The 6,487-nt window shown below is 54.1% G+C and overlaps 1 long non-coding RNA gene across 1 annotated transcript in view; it reads right to left on the reverse strand.

The window, feature by feature from the left end:
- Positions 1 to 4,132: 4,132 nt before the first annotated feature.
- Positions 4,133 to 6,487, reverse strand: part of LOC111739035 — a 4,354-nt gene continuing 1,999 nt past the window's right edge. Inside the window, exon 2 of the long non-coding RNA XR_002780069.1 lies at positions 4,133 to 6,338. This is a non-coding gene — a long non-coding RNA (uncharacterized LOC111739035). The remainder of the gene's footprint in view (positions 6,339 to 6,487) is intronic.

The following is a 6,487-nucleotide window of genomic DNA, read 5'->3' on the forward strand; positions in this document are numbered from 1 at the left end:
ATCTATACCGCACGCAAGGCAGGGCCTGATAGGGAGGCAGTGGGAATGTAGGTCCTGGCTCCACTGCAGACCTTGGCCTGACGTTCCAGTTTGGCACCGGGAGCCCAGACCTGCTGCAGCTTGAGCGCCTGTTCCTGAGGGCTCTGCCTTTCTCTCCTTGTCAGGCTCTCCAGGGATGGCAGGGAGATCCTGACACCCTAGGGACCCCTCCCAGAGTGGCCCGGAGCGCCTTGGTGCCCTGAGGATGCCCACTGAGTCTTTCCTGGAAACGAATTAGTGGGAGACCATTTTGGAGCTCTCATTTGCCAAACCCACAGCTGTCAGGTGTGAGAGGAGGGGAAGGGACCCGAAAGGGTGGAGGGGGTGAGGGGTGGGTGCCGCCTGCCCCATCTGCAAAAGAAGGGGCTGCAGTTCCCGGGCAGAGGGGTGTAAGTGGCGGGGAGGGCTGGTGCTGTGGGGCTGGAATTTCTCCCTCAGACGCCATGGCCCAGGGGGCGGTGGCTCCTGTCTGTCTGGGAGGCCGGCTCAGGCAGTGCAGGAGTTTGGGGTGGGGCGGTGAGAGAAAGTCCCAGAGGAAAGGCTGGGGTCACTGAGAGAAAAGGAAGGGTCCCCCCATGCCTGCCCCGAGTCCGGGCGCTCCCTCTTTCCCACCCCTCCGTTTTCCCCGGCGAGGTCCCTTGTGGTCAGCAAACCCTTTGCTGTAGGTCCCCTCACCCCAAGAGAGAACTTTTCTCAGTCTCAGCTGCTCCCGCCACAGCCCCATGGCTAACTGGCCCCTCTTTCTCTCTCTGCAGTTCCAGAGTCCCCCAGTAAGCAGAATCCTCCTCACTCTCACCTTCTAATTCGGAAAGGCACCTGCTTCTGGGAGCCAAGGGGAAGAAATGATGGCAATTCCTGTCTTCCCAAGACCCCTTTGCCAGGAATCAGGTGGAAACAAGCCTCAGCCTTGACCCCCAGCTCGGGGCGCTCCCCTCACCAGGTGCCTACTGGGGATGCCTTGAGGTCTGGGGCTGGGCTGACGATGAGATGAGTGTAGGTCTAGGACCCCCGCTGGTCCTGAGGTCAAGGATTAAAAAAGGTCCAGAGATAACTGGGTGCCTGTGTCCTCCAGGGACGCCGTCTGTGCTGGGTACCACATGTGCTTTCCCTGAATCCCCCAGTAGCCTGGCTGCACAGGTGTTATCTCTTTTTCCAGGCAAAGACACTAAGGCTCAGAGTTAAGTGACCACGCAAGGTTATACGATCAGTGAGAGGTTGTCTGAGCCCAGAGCCTTGCTCATTCTACCACTGAGTTGAGCAGGAGGGGGACTGAATGGGGTCTCGGGTCTTAGATTGGGACTCTGGGTTCTGAGGTGCTCAGGCGTCTAGCCCTGCTGGTTACCCAGTTCCAGCGTATGGCTGGTTCAGAGAAGGCTGAACAGCCAGAAAAGCCCCTTTCTGCACAGCCTACCCCAGAGTAGTGGCCTCTGTCAGGTAGGACATGCCAGGGAGGGGTGTGAATGCCCTGTCTGACGTCTGAGTGGCAGCACTGATTTCTCATGGCTCCACGGGGCTGGAGCACTTCTGAGGCCATCAGCTGGATTTGGGATCAGAAGCCAATCGACTTGGACAGGTTTCAGGAAGGATCCTGAGGTTCTGCCCACTGGAGCTGGGCCACCTGTAGGCAGGTCAGGGAGTAGTCAGTGTGCGGGCCACCTTTGAGAGGGCCCCTGTGTGGAAAGAGTTAACCCAAAGGCCACAGGTGCTGGCACCTTGGGGGGCAACTGTCACATGCAGGACCAGAACAACAGCTCAGCAGAAGAAATAAAAACACAGTTATTTTCATTAAGGAATTTATTTCTCTTAAAAAAACAACAACAGTGGTTCGATCTAGATACAGCAGCACTGTGACGGATTAGACAGGACACACAGAGAATCAGAGCAGCAGGAGAACAGAAGCTGTTATCCTCAGACGTGACCTCCCAGATGGAACTATTTCTATTCACCAACGTTAAAATTTCCCTGAAAAAAAAAAAAAAATAGAAACCTTTGGATACTAGAAGGATTATTATTTTAACACTACCAACAGCCACTAAGCTCTTCTAAATTGAGAACGATTGCTTTTGACCTATTACAAAAAATGACTTATCGATGGATCGGGAAAGACATCTAGATTCTTCTTCGGGGGAGTGTCTTTCCCTCCCAGGAAGAGCTAGCTTTTCACGTTTTAACCACTGCCTGCAGCACAAGCCTTTAAAGCCAGACCAGCCGAAACAGCCCAAGCCGGCGCAGGGTCTGACCCGTGTGGCTAAGCTTCAAAAGCTGGGCTGGTTGGTTCCGAAAGCAGGGGCCTCAGAGACCACTGTCGTGTCCACTGTGATCAGAAAGAAGTGAGCTCTCCACTGCTCAGGACTCAGAGCTTTGTCGCTTCAAAATGCACAAAGATTTCACACTCACTCTTTGTCCATAACAAAGGCTAAAAAGTTAGCAGGTCCTAGCTCAGAGAGTCGAATGGTGACGAGAACAGGTGACATCCGGAAGCGGTGGCCCTAGGAAGGGTACGAGTGCTCACGCGGATTCTCCAGCACATAGCAGCCCAAGAGGACAGCTGATGTCACCCCAGCTGGCATTTCTTCTTCACCTCAGTGGACTTCTGGGTGTCCACGAGGCCGCTGTTCCCTTTGGCGAGGCCTAGGACACCAGGCTCAAGGAGGCCATGGAGCTTCCTCCGTACTGAGGTCTGGGTCAGCATCTCACAAGAGTCGGTGGAAAGAAACCGACAACTCGAGCCTTTTGGGGAAGGACGGCTGTGGGAGAATAAAGAGGAGCTCCACGGTGGGCCGGGCTCCTCGGAGAGGCATGGAGACCCCGGCTTCTCGGAGGGCAGGCCTCAGCATCATCAGGGCTTGCTACGCTCACGGGCAGGCGGCCACATCCGACTTGTGCCTTCAACGCCAAGGCAGCATCCACACACGTGTCCCCAGAACTCACCGCCATTTGTCCCAGCGGGCTGCTTGTCGAACGTGCATATAACCAGGCCACATCCATAGAGCATGGCCTCCCTGCACCCACCCCCCAAGACCGCTCAGAGCACCTCAGGAAACAAGCTCCCCAGCTGCTGGAGGCCCAGCAACAGAGCTGCCATGCACGTGAGCAGCCCTCGGAGCTCATGGTTTAGGAAGTGAAGTTTCCAGCCTCAAGAGTCAAGAAGAAGTTGATGCGGGAGGTGGTGTCATCCTCAGTGAAGGTCGGGATGGGTTTTCGTGGTCCTGTGGGTGATGCTATGACAACCCCTATGGGGGCTTGACAGATACTCGTAGGTCACGGCGATCATGGCAGAGACCACCCCCGTCCCACTGGGGACCGCAGCTTATCTCCTGGGAAGTGGAAGCAGAGACGCTTCTGCGACACCCGGCGTCTCACCTCAAAGGCACGAAGTCAGCGAACATCCGGTGAGAAAAATGTCACGCTTGGAGAAAGAAAGGTTCTCTGTGATGAGCTCAAATGCAGTAAAAAAAAAAAAAAAAAGATTTAAATCCACTCACTGTCCAAAGAGGCCTCATCCTCGACAGGTGGATGAACAGGGAGGTGGTGGGGCGTTTAATTAAAGAATACCTTTTTAAAATGCAGCTATAGGAAACGAGTTGGAGTTGAAGCAAGATGGGAGTGGAGGGAAGCGTCAGGGACAGGATCTATGGGGACACGGGGGCTCGGTGGGAGGAGGGCTGACTTCCAGGTCCTGTTCTGAATGAAGACCTCCCTTCTCTCGTACAAAGCAATGGGCCAAAAGGAAGAGAATTGGAAAGACCAACGACTGACCCCGTGTCCTATGGGCACGCGCTGGGGACAGGTGAATGTGAAGGAAGACTCTGGTTATTTAAAGTCACGGGAGGACCTGTGCTTTAGCATCGTCTGAGCTCTCGTGACGTAGAGACACATCAAGCAGATGTATGTTTTCTTTCTTGCTCCTTGAGGGTTTTCTAGTGCAAACGGACAGAGTGTTGTTGGCTTGGAGGCATTAAAAGAGACCGGCTTCTCAATGACACTGCGTCTGGGAAGGGTGGGGTTGCTGCAAATTAGGTAAAAAAAAAATGAAACTTCTGGGCAGTCATGGCTAGGGCTGGTGACTGTCCCAGGAAGATGACTGCCCTTCTTGTCATTAAGAAAGGAGGGTCAGCGAGAGCTTGGGGATCTTAAAATACTGGTTGAAGAGCTTTCCACTTGGTGGCAAAATCTGAATACAGGTGTTTATCTTGTATTCAGCCCAGAAGAGTAACAGAAGCAGCCTTGAGAGACAGAGCTGGTCCTGAAGACAGTGCTGCCCGTTAAGCGGGTGTGAGGAAAGCCCAGCTGTTTTTTCTCTCCCCTTTGTTTGTAAAATGACCTCAGAATGATCAGTCCCAAAGCCAGGCCCCTTTCCAGAAGAAACTCCAGGGCCACTGGTGAAGTTTAGGAAAAGGGCATGGATATCGGGACAGGCTCGCTACTCTCTCCTCCGTAAAAGCACATGCTCCACATCTGCCCGGGTCACCTAGAGAAATAATTTGGGGACGATCGCATCTGCATTCCCGCCGATGGCCTAAGGTGCATCGGAACGATCTGGAGAGCTTTTAAGAGATGCAGAGTCCTAAGTTTGGGGTGGAGTCTGCCTTTTTTAGGAGATGCAGGCAGTGCAGGGTGCACCCCAGGAGAAGCCTGGCAGCTACCTGGTGGCTGAGGCTGGGTGTGGCTGAGCCTGACTAGTGTCCAGGGACTCGCCAGGAGCGGGAGCAGGGAGGTCAACCGCTCACCCTGTCCCAGAGGGCGAGTTTGCTCCTGTCACCTCTTCTGGGCAGCAAGGGAGGCCAGTGGCTTCCTGGGACTGGATGGCCATGCTCTAAGAGCCCAGGGATTGTCCTCAGAGGCCCCGGTCTAGCAAAGCCACCAAGTGCTCCTGGGGCTACATGTGCCCGAAACTTTGAGATCCTGATTAGAGCTGGCCTCTGTGCCACCCTTCTGGGAGGTGACAGTGAGCTTGTCTTGGGCTTCTTTGGTGGCCCAGCCTCTTCTCGGGCATTCTGTTTGCTTGGAGAGCCAACTCCATCCTTGCTACCTGGGCCAATGAGTTTGTGGGGCCCCACGAAGCTCCTGGAACCCTGGGACCCCAAAAACATGTACAGAATGTGCCCGGAGTTCCTGGCCAAGCCCCCTCCCCTCTACAGACTCGATCAGGATGACCCACTGACCCCACTCCCTGGTGCTCCCACGGGCCCTAAAGTTTTGGGACACTGAAGGCTCCATGACTACTTAGCATTGCTGTGCTTCTCTTGAAAATAGATAAAACAAAAATCCCCATCACAAGCCTCTTGAAAACATACTGACGTTAGCAGTCAGGACCTGCTTAGAAAGAAAGGCCCAGTGAGCACTGTGGGGAGGACACCACATACTGGGCACCTCCCCACGGAAGAGGAGGTCGAGAGGCCAGAGCAACAGGGCATCGTGGCCTCTCAAGGAAAGTGCACGTCCCAACGGGACTGGCCCCAGGTAACTCCGCGAGCCCCTGCGGGGGACGTTCGGGCCGGGGGTGAAGTCCCAGGGCTGTCTTTGAGCATTGAATTCCAATTCTTACAAGCCAGCAGAAGGGTGATAACCAATGTGAGGGAAAGGTTATAGAGATGGTACAGCCAATCCTTTAAAGGCAAAACGTGAACCATTTTCTACATTTAATAAAAACGTTTTCTCATTTGAGGCTCTGGAAGTCTTCAGTCACATTTTTCTTTTTTTTTTTTTTCTTTTTTTGCAAATCCCCCCACCCCCTCTAAAATGTCTGAAAACACATGGCTTAACAGTGGCTGCACGTAAAATATACACCCTCAAAGTCTGACTGTCATTTAAATACAAATATACAAAATGTAAACTGAGACAATAGAGAAATTTACAAAACTTTTCTTTAAAAATAATAAAGACAAAATTCAGTTCTAGTTATGACGCTATTAAAATTCGTGCAAGTCGTCGTATCCGATTGGATTTCTATTGCAATGTCCGACAGAGACAGGTCCAGTCCACCCCGGCTCGAGGGCCACCTCTGCCAACAGACCTGAGTGGGAATCTCTTTGAGAAACCTGGGGGCTCCTCGCTGAGGGGCGACGGCCTCCTTTCCCGGCTTTCGGACGGCTCCCCCGTCCTCCCAGCCAGAGCGGAAGCTCCACCGGTCACACGTTCCGCTTCTGGGGAGAAGGGTCTAGGCTGGTCCCACCGTGGGCTCCAAGGCGAAGCTGCAGCTAGCTGCTTCCGGTGGAGTTGGAATTGACATGGTTTGAATTGACGTGGTGGTTAAAACTGGCCTTGGAATTGGGCGAACTCTTGGAATTGTTCTGATGCTGGAAGAGGGGTGAGCAGAGACAGACAGAGAAAGCAAGTCAGCCGACACGGAGCCAGGCCCCGCGGCCCCCACGGCACAGGGGCCCCCGGGCCTGGACGGGGCTGTGGCGCAGGGGCTGCTGACTAGCGGTGCCTCTGCTCTTTTCGG

The sequence above is a fragment of the Pteropus vampyrus genome, unplaced genomic scaffold (assembly GCF_000151845.1).
Source record: "Pteropus vampyrus isolate Shadow unplaced genomic scaffold, Pvam_2.0 Scaffold46, whole genome shotgun sequence".
Taxonomy (NCBI): domain Eukaryota; kingdom Metazoa; phylum Chordata; class Mammalia; order Chiroptera; family Pteropodidae; genus Pteropus; species Pteropus vampyrus.